This window comes from Desmodus rotundus, chromosome 4 (assembly GCF_022682495.2).
Source record: "Desmodus rotundus isolate HL8 chromosome 4, HLdesRot8A.1, whole genome shotgun sequence".
NCBI classification, from domain to species: domain Eukaryota; kingdom Metazoa; phylum Chordata; class Mammalia; order Chiroptera; family Phyllostomidae; genus Desmodus; species Desmodus rotundus.
In genome coordinates, this window is record NC_071390.1 from 25,607,161 (window position 1) to 25,625,673 (window position 18,513).

Sequence of the window (18,513 nt, forward strand, 5' to 3'; positions counted from 1 at the left end):
ATGCGTGAGGGTGTACATGGAGGTGATGAAAACCACCGTTTAATTAGTTAGGATTAGGTTTAGAATCAAGTCTGTGAACATCTCTTCTACCATGATCATTGGTATCAGGCATCCGTTTGCTTCTCAAGTTTGCACTGTTTATGGATACGTAAACCATGAAGGAGAAAACAGGGGTCCTGTCGTGCTAGCCATATACCTTCCGAGTAGCATAGAATTCTACAGCTGGATCTAGTGGAACCCTGTAGCCCATGTCAGGAGAGGAAGGAGAGGAAGAAACTAAACTGAAAAATAATCTGTGCACATGAGCACGTGTGTCTGTGTACTGTCGTTTCACTGGGTCCTTATCTTCAGTCCAATGCTTTGGGTCCATTATAAACTGTATGAATTTCCTCTAATTGGTATTACACTAACAAATTCCACCTGCTCAAATGTCTATGTATGTTATTATTTGAAGAGCTTAATTATTACAACATCCTCTGTCCCCTTCTCCTTTTCCAGTGACACCCCTTGAGCCCACCCACCTTCCTTTAAGCACCAGCCTTTAGCATTTGCTGACCTTGATTGACATCTTCCTGTCTCTCTCTGTTGAACATTTAGTTTTGTGTTCCACAGGCAAATCTGGCTTATTTCATGAGTCACTGTGGCTTGACCATGAACTACCTTGAAGATGGATATTGACAAATGCATCTTTGGTGCTCAGGGCTATCTGATTTAAGCTCTGTGTACTTCAAATGACTTGAGTTTCACTGCTGAGGTTACCTCACTTGTGAAGAGAGGGTAAGTCCAGTCCTCACTTACTGGGTATGAGATTTGGCACCCTGACCTAATCCAAGGTCATCCTCAATCCAAAAATCGGAGTGTCTGGAATAGCCTTAAAATAAATGCCACCCCACTCACCCCCAACCTCTTGACCCTCCCTGGTTGATTAGCAGGATTGGGAGCCCTCCAGATAATTTTCAAGACTGAGTTTAAGTAAGGCTGATTGGACAAAGGTCAGTTAAATGAATAACCTTTCAAATTCCACACATAGCCCTTAATACAGATCAAGTAAATTTGACGTTATGTGGTTTATGACTCTCAGATTCATGGGTAAAGAAGCAAATTTTACCTTGTGTGAGATTTTCTCATCAAAATCTTACTTAAAGGGAACAAGCCTAGACAATGATAAAACAACTCAGTTATCTAACTCCATATCACTTCAGTCCTATACATAAATCAAATTTAATTCTAACAACCTTAGAGAAGGAAGATCCATATAGCAGGGGCCTGGTTTTATTCATTTATAGTTTTTCCTCCCTTGGCCTCCTTTCCCCAACAATCTCCCCTGGCTATCCTCCTGTATTCCTCCTACATCCTTCTATTTCTGATTCTTTGCCTTTTCCAACAGAATATTGTCCTTATAGATGACAGTGGCTGAATTTTCTGAAATATTACAAAAAAAGAGGAGGGGAATTAAAAAATATTCCATGCTGACCTACCTTCACTGTCTCCACTCTTTTATCCCTTCTTGCAATCATCCTTTCTCTGATTTCCAGCATGCTTAAAGGCAAGAGTTATATAAGGGGCAGAATATTCAATGACCAATAGCTTTGCAAATTTTAAGAACTAACATTATAAAGATAGTTGAATATGGATTCTCCCCATCCCCCACACACCCATGCAGTCTCCAAAGACAATATGTTTTAAAAAGCACCTTTTCAAACAGACTTACAGAGTTTTGCCAAGACAGGTGTTAAGGTTACTATACAGGTGTTTTGAAAACTTTTCAAACTTTACAAGACTTAAAAAAAACCCCTCTGTCCTGCATAGTGTGCAATTACTTGGCCCCTATTTATCAATACTACTGTGGATTTTTTTAAAAGAAAAACTTAAGAGTAGGTACATGAACTTTAATAATCTTTTAAAGAACTTTTACATCTAATGTAGTATTTACGTAAAAGTAAAAATTAAAATGGAATTGAGTTATATAGTTAATTAAATACTGAAGTTCATTTTGGGTTTTTTTTTTTGTTTTTTTTTTGCTATTTTTATTAGTAAGAAATACCCAATAAATAGGAAAGACACAAGACAAAGGCCTGGAGACGATTCGGTTGATTGAGGGTTCCTATATTGGTAGGCAATGAAGTCCAAAGAATCCGTCTCCCTTCCAGAAAGCTTACAACCATTTACAACTTACTCCATTTGTTGCACGGAATACATATGACTTGTAACCTAAATTCATTGGCCTGGCTGCCCCACGTGGAGATGGATGCAAAGACCCTGACAAATCCAAAGTCGATAGAATAGCTCCAAGATCAGTAATGAAACCTCAAAGGAAGGCCAAAAGTTGTTCTGTGAGATGAGTCACTCCCTCACCAGCCTCTTTTTACTCAGCTTGTTAATTTGGTGTCACCAATCTCAAAATTTAAGTGTATGAATTTCCACTTAACTCACACACCCCAGTCCACCCCTTAAAGGGGAGCTTCGAGAAATGAAATTTCAGTAAAGCCAAATAATTATAATTCTTTGCAATTTGTGCAGAGCTTTAACTTAAAATGTGCTTTCACATATTTCACCTCATTTGATATCAGAGCTCTGGTCACAGACGTTATTTCCCCAGTTTTGCAGATGAGGAGCCTGAGGCTCAGAAAGGTTCGTTGATCTGCCCAATTTCACACAGTGGAAAGTTCCAGAAAGGCCCTACGCCCAGGTTTTCTGATTGCTGGCCAAAGGTTATTTGCATGTCTACCTTGACATCATCATCTATAAAAGCCCAGGTCCTAAATTTAATAAAAGAAAATCATGAGGGATGTGCTCTCAACAAACAGAGATATGCCTACTCCTCCTACACAGCCACAGTGCAGCCGTCAGAACCAGGAACATAACTGTGACACGGTACCGCCATCTAACCTCAGACCCCACTCAGTAATGCCCTTTTAGCAAAAAGATCCCGTCCAGGCGCTCGTACTTTTCACTTAGTTCCATGTCTCTTGTGTTTCCTCCACTCCGGAACGGTTTCCCAGTCTCCCTTGACTTTCATGAACTTGACACTTTAGAAGATTACAGGCCAGTTATTTTGTTGAATGCCCCTCAGTTTGATGTGTTTGATGATTGATTCCTCATGATTAGACTCAGACTGTGTATTTCTGGGCAGAAATATCATGGGAATGAGGTCAGGATGCAGTGAGAACACGCTTTGATTTCTCCCCGTGCTGGTGATGTTACCTTCGATCACTTGATTAAGGTAATGTCTGCCAGGCTTTCCACCACAGCCTTTTCTTTTTGTAATTAATTAGTATTGCGTAGGGAGGAATTATTCTGAGACTGTGCAAATACCCTGTTTCCCATGTAACTCTCAATTCATTCACTTTTTTTTTTTTTTTACAGATTCTTACTCAGTGGATTATAGTTCATTACTATTATTTATTTCAATGCTCAGATTGTCCCATATTTAGCCAGTGAGAGTCCTTTCAGGCTGGTTTCTGTGTCCCGTTGACATGCCCCGCTAATTCTTGGAATAAAATATTCTATAGTATTGTCTTGTACTTTCTCTGCCACGGACACTTCCCCAAGAAGCCCTGATTCTTTCGTGAAGAATGTATTTAGAAACCAAGACCTAGGTGCTAGGTTATGCTCGTTTCTGTTGGGGTGTCACTGATACCAAGTCCTCTCACTGGACAGAACTAAATTGTGTGTGTGTGTGTGTGTGTGTACATATACACACACTTGCCTCTAGAATTATTTCTCTATCATGAAAACTCTGAGTTCACACCACTGGCTCCAATTCCAACTCCAAACTACAAAGTTCATTCTGGTTTTCTCTCTTCACACTCAGAGCCCCTTCTAGGACAGTGAGAAACCTGGCTCCCGTTACCATGAATATGCTGACTTATTTGATGAGTACCCCTGAATGGAAGCGATATTCCATGGCTGCTGCCACCACCCTCTATACAGAAGCCCGCTTTACCCTATTCAGGTTCTGCCACCTCATGCTGGGTCTGCCGCCTGTACAAATGCCCTTCCTATCCTGCTGAGACCGACAACCCTTGTTGGGCAGTCACCACCGCCACCCACTGCCTTCCCTGCCCCGCTTGGGCTCTGACATCCTGCATGGGCTGCTTCTCTGCATGGATCTCCCTTCACCCCATTTGGGCTGACACACGGTATAGGCTGCTCCTACACGAGGCTCTTCTTCACTGTGTTTTAGGGACACCCAGCTCTGGGCCATGATAGCTTTATCTTGCTCAGCCCCATTTAATGGCTGTGCACTGAACTGTTAGGGATGACAAAAAGGCAAGAGGACCAGTTTACACTGATAGTTGTATTTATAGCCTGAAAGAGCTATCATTTTCTTAAGGGCCGGAATGAAGAAGGGGATTGGCAGTATAGTGGGATGGGCAGTTTGGACAAAGCATTTTCCAGGGCAGAAACTTCAGTTTTGATGTATATTTCTCTTGTTCCAAAACCCAAAATCTTTCCTGATAACTATTCTTTTAATTCTTCTTAAAGGCTTTGTCTTCTTAACACAATAAACAAAAATCTAGCACATCTGGCACATAATCCCCAATTTGCTGAATGCGTGAAAATAGTTTCATGTCACTTGTCTATCCTGGCTTCCCTCCATCATAAGTATGGCTCACCATATGTTTTGCCAAAAAGCACAACACTCTTCCATATCTGTGGAAAGAGCAACCAGATAGGATTGAGAGGACAAGGGCTCAAATGCTTTTTCAGCCACTACCAAGCTAAGTAACCTTAGATAAGTCACTCAACTCTACCGGCCCCACTCCTCATGGGTAGTAATGTAACTATGATGATAAAATTTACTGTGTGCTTACTGTCAGGCATAGCATTACATGCATCGTTTCAAGCAAGCCTCAAAGCAATCCTATGAAAGAGACCTCATTATCTCCATTTTATAAATAAGGGAAAAAAGTAAAGCTTATAGAACTTAAATAATTTGCCCAAAATTGTGCAGCATGGTAGACCCAACACGTCCAAGTCTCAGCTCTTAGACATGATGTCATAGAGCTTTAAAAACATTTTAATTGAAAGGGCTATGTTATATGTGGAGGTCATTTCAGTTTAAAAATTCTAAGAAATATTTAACAGATACTGAGACGAATGAAGTTAAAATGATGAAATAAAAACTTTTAACTTTTCACTCATACCAGTAAAATAGTAGGCACTGGGCACACAAGATCGAGATTGGCTCTTCGCCCTCAGACAACTCACACACTATCACTACAGCTCCAACACTGTGTCAGAGCACAGGATGCAAACGAGGTGTCGCTGAAACAAAGAGAGGTATTAAAAGAGCCTTTCTGGTGGCAATAACACTCCAACTTTTAATAAACTAAGGAGTTAGGCGAAACATGGTATTCCAGGCAAAGCAACTAGTATGTGAGAAGGCACGGTTATCATGAAACAGCATTATGCCATTGGTGTGACCGGAGCAAGAATCAACAAAGGGAGGGAGAAGGAAATTAAGATTTTTGAGTCATTTCTATGTTATTGAGAATTATGACAATTCATGAAATTTCTTTAAGTACATTATTTTAGACCTCGTATGTTTGGAGGAAACACATATCTAGCAACAAATTTAATGAGTCCTTTCTTCACGCTGGTCCAAATAGTACATTATCAAAGGACTGCTGCCCCGTGCAGAAGCCATTCAACTAATCAACGTCTACATGGATTCGTCCTGTAGAAATGACTAAGATTAACCAGGATGGCTGGCTAACAGTTCCTCTGACTCATATATTAAAATCTCAAGATTACAAAAATGTTTACTGTGAGATGTACATAGAATATTTACAACTGAAAGAATAGAGTCAACAGCCAAGTAACCACCATTCAGGTCAAGAAACAATATTCTAGCATCTAGGAGCCCTGTGTGTACCTCTCCCACATCACAAATGCTATCTTGACTTTTGTATATTCGTTTCCTTGCTTTTCTTTAGTTTTATCACATACCCATGTATGTCTGTCTATATAGTATAATTTTGCCTGTTTGTTTAAAATATAAAGTATATGAATTACTTTTTCTTAGAACGTTGTGAAGTTCATCTAAGATATTGTGTGTAGCTGTGGTGTGTTCATTTCACTGTATTGTGTACATATACACACCAGATTCATTTACTACTGATAGGTATTTATGTTATTTCCAGTGTGATGAAAAACACTATTATGAATATTCCTGGTTCATGTGGAAGAACACTGGAGTTATAGAAAATGTGCAGCATCAATGTTACTAGATAAAGCCGAATTGTTTTTCAGAAAGGTTGGACAGTAAGTCCTCACTGAATGTTGTCAGTAGGTTCTTAGAAACTGCGACTCTAAGCAAAACAATGTATGATGAAACCAATTTTACCACAGGCTAGTGGATATAAACAAGAGATAAATTCCTACACTTCTGGTCACAAAAACATCACCAAATTTCTCAGTCTTTCTCACCAAATAAAGACCCAGAACACTTCTAATATTAAAGAAACAAATGTGAGCTACATACATTTAAGAAAGATGAATAAAACAAGATTATTTTCCAACCTGCTTATTTCAGCTCAGGGTGTTGGGTGGCTAAAGCCTATCCCAGCAGCTCAGGGCACAAGGCAGGAACCACACCTGGAAAGGATGCTGTTCCACTGCCAGGACCACTCACACACATCCACACTTACGCAGACTGGGGCAACACAGACACGCCAGTTTACCCAACATGCACATCTTTGGGATGTGGGAGGAAACTGGAGTACCTTAAGAAAAACCAAATTGAGTAGAAGAAAGGAAATGATAAAGATCAGAGATGAAATAAATGATATAGACTCTTAAAAAAAAAACAATGCAAAAGATTATTGAAATCAAGAGCTTGTTCTTTGAAAAGATAAACAAGATTGACAAACCTTTAACCAGACTCATCAAGAAAAAAAGAGAGAGGACCCAAATAAATATAATCAGAAATGAAAGAGGAGAAGTAACAACTTACACCAGAGACATAAGAAAGATTGTAAGAAAATATTACAAACAACTATAGGCCAACAAATTAGACAATCTGGACAAAATGGATCAATTCCTAGAAATGTATAATATTCCAAAATTGAACTAGCAAGAATCAGAAAATCTGAATAGACATGTTACAACTAATAAATTAAAGTAGAAATCAAAAACTCCCAACAAACAAAAGTCCTGGACTGGATGGCTTCACAAGTGAATTTTACCAAACACTCACAGAAGAACTAACATCTACCCTTCTCAAACTATTCCAAAAAATTCAAGAGGAGGGAAGACACTCAAGTTCATTTTACAAGGCCAGAATTATTCTAAGTCCAAAACTAAATAAAGACACCTCAGAGAAAGAAAATTATAGGTCAATATCCCTGATGAACATAGATGCTAAAATTATCAACAAAATATTAGCAAACAAGATCTAGCAATACATTAAAAAGATCATACACCATGATCAAGTGGGATTTATCTGGGGATGCAAGTTTGGTACAATATCTGCAAATCAATAAACATAATACACGACATAAACAAAATGAAAATAAAAACCACATGATCATATCAATAAATACTGAAAAAACATTTGATAAGGTACAGCACCAATTTATGACTAAAAACTCTCAGCAAAGTACGAATAGAGGGAATATACCTCAATATAATAAAGGCCATATATGACAAATACACAGTCAATATTATACAGTTGGCAAAATCAAAAAGCGTTTCCCTGAAGATCAGAATGACAGGTATGTCCACTTTCACTACTATTATTTAACATAGTACTGGAAGTCCTAGCCATAGCAATCAGACAAGAAGAAGAAATAAAAGGCATATAAATCGGAAAGGAAAAAGTAAAACTGTTATTATTTGCAGATGACATAATATTGTGTATAGAGAATCCTAAAGATTATACCAAAAAAATACTAGAACTCATAAATGAATTCAGTAAAGTAGTAGGTTACAAAATAAATATCTAGAAATCAGTTGCATTTTTATACACCAATAATGAATCACCAGAAAGGGAAACTAAGAAAATAATCCCATTTACAATTGCACCAAAAAATAAAATAAAATACCTAGGAATAAATTTAACCAAGGATGAAAAAGACCTATACTTGGAAAATTAGAAGACACTGAAGAAAGAATATGAAGAAGATACAAATAAGTGGAAGCACATACCATGTTCATAGATAGGAAGAATTAATATCATTAAAATGTCTACTACCTAAAGCAATCTATAGATTCAATGCAATTGATATAAATATACCAATGGTATATTTCACAGAAATATAACAAATATTCCAAAAAGTTATATGGAACAAAAAAAAGAGCCTGAATAGCCACAGTAGTACTGAGAAAGAAGAACAAAGTTGGAGGAATCATGCTGCCTGATATCAAACTATACTACATGGCCATAGTAATCAAAACAGCATGGTACTGGTATAAAAACAGACATATAGATCAATGGAACATAATAGAAAGCCCAGAAATAAACCCATGTCTTTATGGCCAATTAATATTTGACAGGAGGCAAGAACATACAATGGGGTAAAGATGAACTATTTAATAAATGGTATTGGGAAAATTGGACTGATACATGTGAAAAAAAAAAAAAAACTAGACCACTTTCTTACACCATTCACAAGAAATGGATAAAAGACTTAAATATTAGACTCAAAACCATAAAAATCCTAGAAGAAAAGAGGCAGTAAACTCTCAGACATTTCTCATAATGATATTTTTTCTGACATATCTTCTTGGGTAAGGGAAACAGAAAAAAAAATGGGACTGCATCAAACTAAAAATTTTTTTCTCAGCAAAGAAAACCATCCACAAAATATGAGAACATATCCACCAATGATACATCTGATAAGGGATTCATATCCAAAATTTATAAAGAACTTATAAAATTCAACACCAAAAATACTAATCCAATTTAAAAATGGGCAAAGGACCTAAACAGTCACTTCTCAAAAGTGGACACACAGATGGCCAATAGTCATAAGAAAAGATGCTCAACATCACTAACCATCAGAGAAATGCAAATTAAAACCACCGTGAGATATCACCTCACACCTGTCAGAATGGCTATCATCAATAAATCAACAAATGACAAATGCTTGCAAGGATGTGTAGAAAAGGGAACCCTGGATGCCCTGTTGGTAGGAATGCAGATTGGCACAGCCACTGTGGAAAGTAGTATGGAGTTACCTCAAAAATTAAAAATGGAACTGCCTTATGACCCAGCACTTCTACTTCTAGGAATATATCCATGGAAACCCAAAACATTAATTCAAAAGAATATATGCAGTATTATTTACAATAGCCAAGATTTGGAAGCAGCCTAAGTGCCCACAAGTACATGAGTGGATAAAAAAGCAATGGTGCATTTACACAATACCACTCAGCTGTAAAAAAGAAAATCTCACCCTTTGTGACAGCATGGATGGACCTGGAAAATACTATGCTATGTGAAATAAGCCAGTCAGAGAAAGACCACATGATTTCACTTATGTGTGGAACCTAATGAACAAAATAAACATGATTTCACTTATATTTGGAACCTAATGAACAATATAAACTAACAGAGAAAATAGAAACAGACTTATAGATACAGAGAACTGAAAGCTATCAGAGGGGAGGGTTTGAGGGGCTGAGACACAGACTACAGTATGGTGACAACCAGAGGGAAAGGGGGGTTGGGGAAGAGGGGTGAGGGGGAGATTAATGGTGATGGAAAGAGATTTGACTTGGGGTGGTGAGTACACAAAGCAATATACAGATGACATGTTATAGAATTGTATGCCTGAAACCTATGGAATTTTATTAATCAGTGTCACCCCAATAAATTCAATGAAAATATTTTTGAAAGAATCACACACAGTAATTAGAAAGTGGTGAAGATTGGGGCAACACATGGGAGATAGGAAAGACTTGCCAGAGGAGTCCTAAGCGTATACTCCCTTGATGGAGACAGCGTTGGTGAGGAGGGTTGGCAGATACTATACCCCAATGGCTAACTACAGGGACTTAAGGGTTAGTGACATTTAGAGTCCTGCCATTGTTTACATGAAAATTTCAAATGTATAGAAAACTTGAAAGAATGGTACAATAAACACTCATATACCCATCACCCAGCTTCAACCATTGCTAACATTTCTTTTCTGAACCATTTATAGAATAGACATCACTATATTTAAACCTTAAGTCCATTGTTGGGAACCACCCTGCCTGGTTTCAGAAGCTGTAAACCCCCCATGGCTAAGGCTGAGTCAGAGACCTTGGGACCATAAACCATTAAGGAGACAAAGCTTATCTCCCTGGCAGGGGCTGCGCCCCTGCCCACTTTACTTTACCCTGCTTGGCCCTGAGCCTGACCAGTTAGCCAATGATAGGTAAGATTCCTCAACGGAGGGATGACCTAAGACAGGCATGGTCACAAAGAAGCCCATGGGGAAGGACTTGGGGGGTTATAGAAAAAGGGGGTGATGGACCCTCTCCCCTCAGCTTTGACATAGCCTGAGTCCTTATTCTGTCTGCAAGAAGTCTCCTAATCTCTTGGCTGCCTTACTTCCCCTGACTGATTTAAAACTGAAACAGTGACAGAGGGCGGTGCAGTCCTGTGCTGGAAAGGGCGGATTCCCTGGGGCGATCAGGCCTAGGAAAGAATGCATAAAATCCTGTGAAACCTGCTTTGCTAATACCCTCAATTTAAATGATAAGGGTCCAAGCCTGAAATGAGTTTGTTTCCCAAACTCTTCTAGCCCTTTAGCTAACTGACCCTGACTCAGAATAAGCCCTCAGAGGTCTTTGTTTGTTATCTATTGTTTGATCTTTACTGCCTGACAATGATCGATGAGCTTTACCTGTATTCCTGTGCAAATTAAGCCCAATAAAAGCCCATTGAGGAAAAGTCTCTTGGCCCTTCTCCTTTGAGAGATCAGCCACCTTTCCTCCCCAAGCAGATCATGTCTTGGTACACTCATGGCGGCTGGGGGTGGGGGTGGGGGCCCTGCGGGCGGAGCCCCCCCACAGTCCATCAACATATACGTCCCCAAAATGTCCTAATTAGGATCTTCTATATTACCACTATATCAAAATCACACTTAAGAATATTAAAAATTTGTTTATATCATCTAATATCCAGACCATATATAGTATGGCAAAAGTAGGTTTATAGTTGTTAGTATGTGAAACAGTTCATTATTGTATTATTTTTTAAATATTGTATTATTTCCCATACAAACAATGGTACACCTACTTTTGCCCCACCCTATATTAAAATTCGGCCAGCTGTCCCCAAATACCTTCTATAGTTGTTTTTTTCCAACTAGTATGCCCAATGCATTGCATTTGGTTGTTATTAACCTTAAGTCTGATTTAATTTTGAATGTGTCCTCCACTTTTTTTCTTTTTCTTTTTTTTAGAAGACCAGGTGGTTGTCTTGTAGAATTTCCCACATCTGGGTTTTAATTTTTTTTATTGTTTTCTCTCAGTGCTGTCCAAATTGTTTCTCTACCCCTTTTATTTCTGTTAAGCATGGCTGGATCTCGCAATTCAGTTTATCTAGGCATGTCCTACCTGTTCACACCTGCAGTCCTGGCATAATTGTTAATTGCATTCCCTTTCACTTTCAAAAGTCTGGATGATTATGTACATGTTCACTTTGTGTAACCTGGAGGTTAGGTCTAAAAGTTGTTTTGATGGAGGTTGAGCATTTGTGGCAAGAATGCTGCATAGGTGAGGTGTACTTAGTTTTACGTCATGTCGGGAGGAAACATGGATAATGCTGAGTTTGATTGCTTATGGTAGAGACGGCCAGATTTCATCTTTGTAAAGGTTGGCTTTCCCTTTCTCAATTAGCCGGCAGACTATGGTATGAGTCTTTGATACCTCGACAATATCCTGTCTCCTAACATTTCACCTACTAGTTTTTAACATTAATTGATGATCCTTACCTTATCTCCTTATTTGGGACTGCAAAATGGTGATTTTTGTATTCTTTTACATTTCCTGTCATTCTATCATTAATTCTTCACTTACTAGTTAGCATTCATAGCAAACAGAGGAGGAATTTTTAAATTTATTTTTAGAGAGATTTAGAGAGGAGGAGGGAAAGGCGGGAGAAAGAGAGGGAGAGAAACGTCGATGTGTAGGAAATACATCGAATGGTCGAACTGGCATCTTTCGGTGTATAGGCCGGCCCTCAATCCATGGTGTCACATCAGCCAGGGTGAGGAGGATTTTTAATTCCTCTTTTAAAATGTTAGGGTAAATGCTTCATTTTTTAAAAAGTATTAATTATGAGAAATGAGGAATTAGTGGAATAGTTATCTGCAATTGTGGCAAGTGACTTTATTTCAGGGTTTTATTATTGCAGACTAGTAGGTTTTTATTTCTTCAATGTTTTAAAAATAAATTCCAGTCATTATTCTTTTTGATTCTCCCTCTAAAGACCTGTTCCTATCTTTTTAACACCCTCCCCCACCCCCCACTCACTACCCTTCGGGCACCTCCTTGCTCTCTGGCACAAGACGTTCCAGGTTCACCTTCTATTTTCCGTGCCACAAAATCTGAACTCAACCCTTCCTTCGTGGAGCCTTCCTGCCAGTGCATAATCTGTCTTTTTCTTGGTATAATGGTGATTGAGCATCTTTCATGTGTTTAAAATCTAGATTTCATTACTTGTAGGTCCTTTCAATATTTAGCGCTAGGAAATCATGAGTTCAGATTGGTATCAATTAAATTTAACATCACCAGCTTCTTATTCTTTGACTTTGTATTTTTTCTCTCGTACTAATAGTCTTGATTTCTACTAATATTAACATATTTGTTAGCTTTAAAATATATAGAATCACTTCAAAATCATAATATATCTTTTATTACTAAAAATAAAAATGCTGAGTGGAGTTTGAGATTTCTTTGCAGTTATTTTCATTCTTAGGCTATATTTCACTGAGGATTCACCAAGGACTGTGTTCAAAAGTTGAAACAGTTTTCTTCTCTGGGATATGTTACCATTTACCTTCATTTGTTTCTGTTTATTTTTATTCCAAAGTTTGCTTTAAAAATGTTTTTTTGCCTTAGCCCTGGCAGGGTAGCTCAGTTGTTAGAGTGTCTTCTTGATACACCAAGGTTGCAGGTTGTTTTCACAAGCAGGGCACATACAAGAAGCAACCAGTGAACGCATAAATAAGTACAACAAATAAATGTTCCTCCCTCTTTCTCTCCCTCTCTTTCTCTCTCCAACCCTTCCCTCTCTCTAAAAAATCAATGAGAAAAAAATAAAATACAAACATTTTAAAATAAGTAAAATAAATTTTTTTAAATTGCATTAATTTTGTTTCTAGGCTACATCAAACCATTTCCTTGTATAAAAATCAAAACTCCATGAAAAGAGAGATTACTTCTGCTCTATCTTCAGCTCACTCAGTTCTGCTTCCTGCAGATGACTATTTTTATTAATCTCTGACTTATCCTTTAATGTTTGTTTTTGCAATAATAAGTGTGTGTTTAAACTTCCTCTAACTTCTTGTTTTTTCAAATACTGTCCTGACCTTGTCTAGTCCACTTAACACCTCCGGGAAATCATACCTTTTTATGGCTGCACAGAACTCTGCTACAAGGATGGATGAAAATTTATTCAACCAGACCCCAGCTGAGAGGCACTGAGGTTTTTTCCTCAATCTTTTGCTACTGAAAATAAACTGCAATAAATAACTGTGTAGATGTTGCATTTGTATATATATGAAAGTATATCTTCAAGACAGGATCCTAGAAGTAAGACTGCTGGGTTACAAGGCGAATCCATGTTGTTGTTAGGTAATGCCAGTTCCTCTCTCCTAAGATTGTAACTCGTAAGCAAAGGGTGCCTGTTTCCTAAAAGCACCCTATCATCAGACTTAGATGTTTGCTAATCTCTTATGTGAGATATGTACAGGGGTGGGGAAAAGTGGGGTGGGGTGGAGGGAAGGGGAGAAAATGCAGACAATTGTAACTGAATAAAAATAAATTAATTAATTAATTAAAAAAAGAAAAGTAGGTTTATAGTTGTAATATAAATAAATAATACAATAATTAACAAAAAATAGTACAAGAATAAACTTTGCTTCCCACACTCACAACTGTAAATAAGAACTGATTTATCTCACAGAAAGTGAAGCCTTGACTTCTAAAGAGCCTTTGCCTATTTGCTCAAGTCACAGATGTGTTCTCTTGTTCTTTCTTTCTCCCTTCCTGCCCTCCCCCCACCGCCACCTTCCCACAAAGGAGAACAGACAGACTGCTGCCAGCATCTGCCAAACTTCCTTTTCTCTCTCTTCCTTTTCCCTGGCCTCTTCTGCTTTTTTCCCCACTGCCTACCCAGGCTTCCTCCACCTGGGCCCTTAACTGACACTGGCCACTAACCAGTCTGGGTCTGGCAACAGCAAGCTTCTGCTACTTTGGCCTGCACGTGTCAGAAAGCTGCCACAACCACTGTACCTGCAGGACACATCAACCCCCACCCTCACTGCCACTGCCACCCCAAGAAAGGAGGCCAACACAAGAGAGGAAAAGAGAGTGAATGATGGCTTGGGGACAAAGGGCCCTGGCTCAGGGGTCAGGAAGATGAATTGCCTCTAGCAAGTTATGTCAGCTTTCTAAGGTTCCGGCTTCACATCCTAATATGGGAATAATACCCCCTCATAGAGTTGTTGTGAGGCTGGACTATTATAGGAGTAGGTTATGGTTAGAACCATACTGCATAGTACAAATACCACACCTTGTTCTACTTTCTTTGGCAGTTTGCAAAACTAGACCTGGCCAGGGAAGAGCCAACAGCACGTGGGTGGCAGGGCAGAGGTGGTGAACCATGGCTGATCCCCCCGTTCCAGTAAGGACTCAGACTGCTTCCCAGGCTCTGTAAACTGCCATGACCACCTAGCCACCACTTGGGAAGTGATCTAGTATGGACAATTAGAGGCTGCTCTTCTAGAAAATGAGAGTTTTTCCACTCAGGAATCCAATTTCTGTGCACAGGGGCCAGCGTCCAGATGCCAAGTTAGAAGGAGTCTAAGCCCTCCTTCAATCACCTTTCCTGTCCATCCTTAAGGAAGAGATGTTGAGATCAGGGAGACTAAGTGATTCCTTCAAGGTTGTGGTTAAGTTGGTGCCTTGATGCTAGCACAGGGCCCTGTGCCGAATCACAAATCTCTCTTGCAATGATAAATCCCTGTGATTAGCAGTTTAGCCTATGGTAATGGGCTTGGGTTTGAATCCCAGCACATCCATTGACAACTAGCATAACTCTGGGCTCTATGAATCTGTTTATTCACATGTAAAATGAATGTCATCATAATACAGAGACATGAAAGCATTCAATAAGCATGTTGCTTTGTTATCGTTAATAGATGCAAGGAAAAGAGCCCAAGGGAAACCAGTGCTGGTTGGGTCTCAATCCCAAACTTCAGTATAATCTGTCTTCTTGATCTGTCTAAAGCCTCATGATCTCACAGAGCTAACTGAGATTTAGGCAGGCTATCCTGGCTTCGCACCATAATTCTACTTCAGATCTTCTTTTATTTGTTTTTGTTAACTACTTAATACCTACAGTAGGTACCTATATACTGACCACTTAAGAAATAGAACAGTGCCCTGGCAGGGTTGCTCAATTGGTTGGAGCCTTGTCACATACACTAAAAGACTGTGGGTTTAATTCCTAGTCAGGGCACATACCTAGGTTGCAGGTTCGATCCCTCATCCGGGCACATGTGGGAGGCAACCAATCAATCGATGTTTTGTTCTCTCTTTCTCAACCTTCCTCTCTCTCTAAAATCAATTTAAGAAATCCTCAGGTAAGGATAAAAGGAAAGAAGGAAGGAAGAGAAAGAAGAAAGAAAGAATGAAAGGAAGGAAGGAAGGAAGGAAGGAAGGAAGGAAGGAAGGAAGGAAGGAAGAAAGAAGGAAAGAAAGAAAGAAAGAAAGAAAGAAAGAAAGAAAGAAAGAAAGAGAAAGAAAGAAAGAAAGAGAAAGAAAGAAAGAAAGAAAGAAAGAAAGAAAGAAAGAAAGAAAGAAAGAAAGAAAGAAAGAAGGAAAGAAGGAAAGAAAGAAGGAAAGAAAGAAGGAAGGAAGATACTGGCATTGCCTTTGAAGCCCTGTGTGCCCCTTTACTCCAGTCCCACTCCCTGGTCATCCTTCTCCTGACTTTTACATTTATTGTTCCCTCCTTTGGTTTGACCATATACTTTTGGCCCTGAATTATATATATTAGTTTAACACGTCCTTGGCCTTCATATAACTAGAATCATTCTTATGATCTTCTTTAACTTGCCTTTATTGCTTAAATCATTTTAGTTATTTATCCACACTAATGCAATTGTAGTTCACTCATTTTCACTGTTGAATAACATCCCATTGCGTGAATATGCCACAACTAATTTATCCATTCTCTTGTTGATGGGAAATTGGATCATTTCCAGTGTTGCTTTATTTTCTAGTAGAACTGGTGCTTCCGTGATGATTCTTGCGCATGGCCTTGGTGTGTACACGTTATATTCTTCATGCTCAGTTATGTCTATGGCCCATGCTGTGTCACAGGGACGTATGTCATTGCACCTACTTGTGTTTTGATTGCCAGTGTATAGGAGTTCTCAATTTTCCCTAAATCTGGTATTACTGATTTTCCATCTGTTAATCTAGTGATTAATTAATTTCTACACTCACTGGGCCACGTAGATAGAGACTGAGTTGTTTACCAACGTATGCTGTTCTCCATGTGCTGTGAAAACCATGTTCTCGCATGGTTTTCTCACACGGTGAGCTCGTTCCTGTGATAAGTATCAGCTAAGACTTGGTGTCCTCAATGTCCATGCTTGCATTGACCTCCTTGGGAAGCTGGTCACACCTGCAGAGTGGTAGCAGCTCGGAACATCATGGCTGTCACGCTACATACCACATGGGGCAAAATGTCCAGCCTGGAAAAGCAGACTCTCATTTTTATCATGTCAGACTAAATACAGTAAAAAGAAGAAAGACAAGTGGCTGTAAAAAGAAAAAGCAGAAGTGTAACTCTTGCCTGTGGTCTTTTTCTCTGGGGAAATAAGTTGCCAGCCCAGGTGCTGAGCAGAGTTGTTGGTTGAGAGAGAAGTCAAGGGGCTGATGGGGTGTACTGTACAATAATTTAGAAAGAGCGAGCTGATTATCAACATCCCATTCAGTGATGTTTGGTCTTCCTGGTCCATGATGACATTCTATGTGCTTTTATCATCCTAGACTACTAGTTTCAGCTAGGAACTATGGGAAGATCTAGGGCTCCTTCAGAATACACTGCAAGAAAATAAAGCTGCTTATTTGGGCAAGCACTCCCATTTTCCCAGGAAAATTGTCTGCCTCCTTGCTGGCCTGGCCAATTCAGTGGCTTGGCCAAGAAGAAGGGCCCCACCCTTCAATAGCTCTGAGGATTCAGCTCCTGAACATCTGGTTGAACTAGAAATTCAGAGGCAGCACATGAAGGTGGATAATTAAGACTTATCTGTAGAAATACAGAACCTCTGTACAAAGGAGAGGTACAGGAGGGAAGAAATCCATTTACTGCTTCCACTTCTACAGTTGTTGCTGCTGCCTCTCTCCTCCTCTCCTTTGTCTCTTCCCCTCTATCTTGGGGTCTGTAAGAGGAGAGGAATCTGGGGTCCCTCTTTGTACTTTCTGTGTATTCTTCAGACCCAGGAGAGGACTGGTCACCTGGATAAATGTGGGAAACGTGTACCTACTTCACAAAGGGCAGAAGGGCATTCCTGCTGGCTGCAGGGAAGTGTGTCCAGGTATAAAAACAATGGTCCCTTTCATTTCTTCCTTCCCTGACCCTAAACTGCCTTATGCTCTCTAAATAACAGTTTTCAGAATAGGTAAAAGGAACAGTCAAGCCTTCCAGAAGGGAAGTGGACCTTTCTGGATGGTTCAGCCCCTGCAGGTGTGCTTCCCTCCTCCCTGCTCCTTGCCCCACCTGCTGTGCTCGGGACACCCTTACTGGCCCCAGGTCTGCATGCCACTGGGATGGAAGCAAACAGTAGATGAGTGCAGAAGGGGACAAAGGCAGTGAGAAGAGTGACACCCTGCTTTTTGGAGGACTTCCAAGATGTCAGAATTGCATCGTTGGGAGGAGTGTTAGATTTGTTCTCAGCTGATTCCTGGGCACATACCGGGTTTGTTTGAAAGCGTTTGGCTCTGAGCATAACTCCTGACTCCTGCAGCCTGATAAGGAGGACACACATCTTGTGTGGAGCTCTTCTCCCCTTTCCCAGGTCGCCTGTCTATTTCTTCTCCCTTGCCTAGAGAATTGCCCATTCCATTTTAAATAGATCTTCAGGAAAAGAAAACTCTAATTCTCTGAGTAGACTGTTACCTGCGTACACTGTGTCACTGCCAACTCTGATATTTACTTTAAAAATATTTGGAAAGTGGAAGGGGCGAGCAGAACAATATAAAAATTTCATTTTCATATCATGGTTCTTCAAGTGGAAAAGTTTACCCATGACTTAATGCAAATGAGCATAAAGTTCC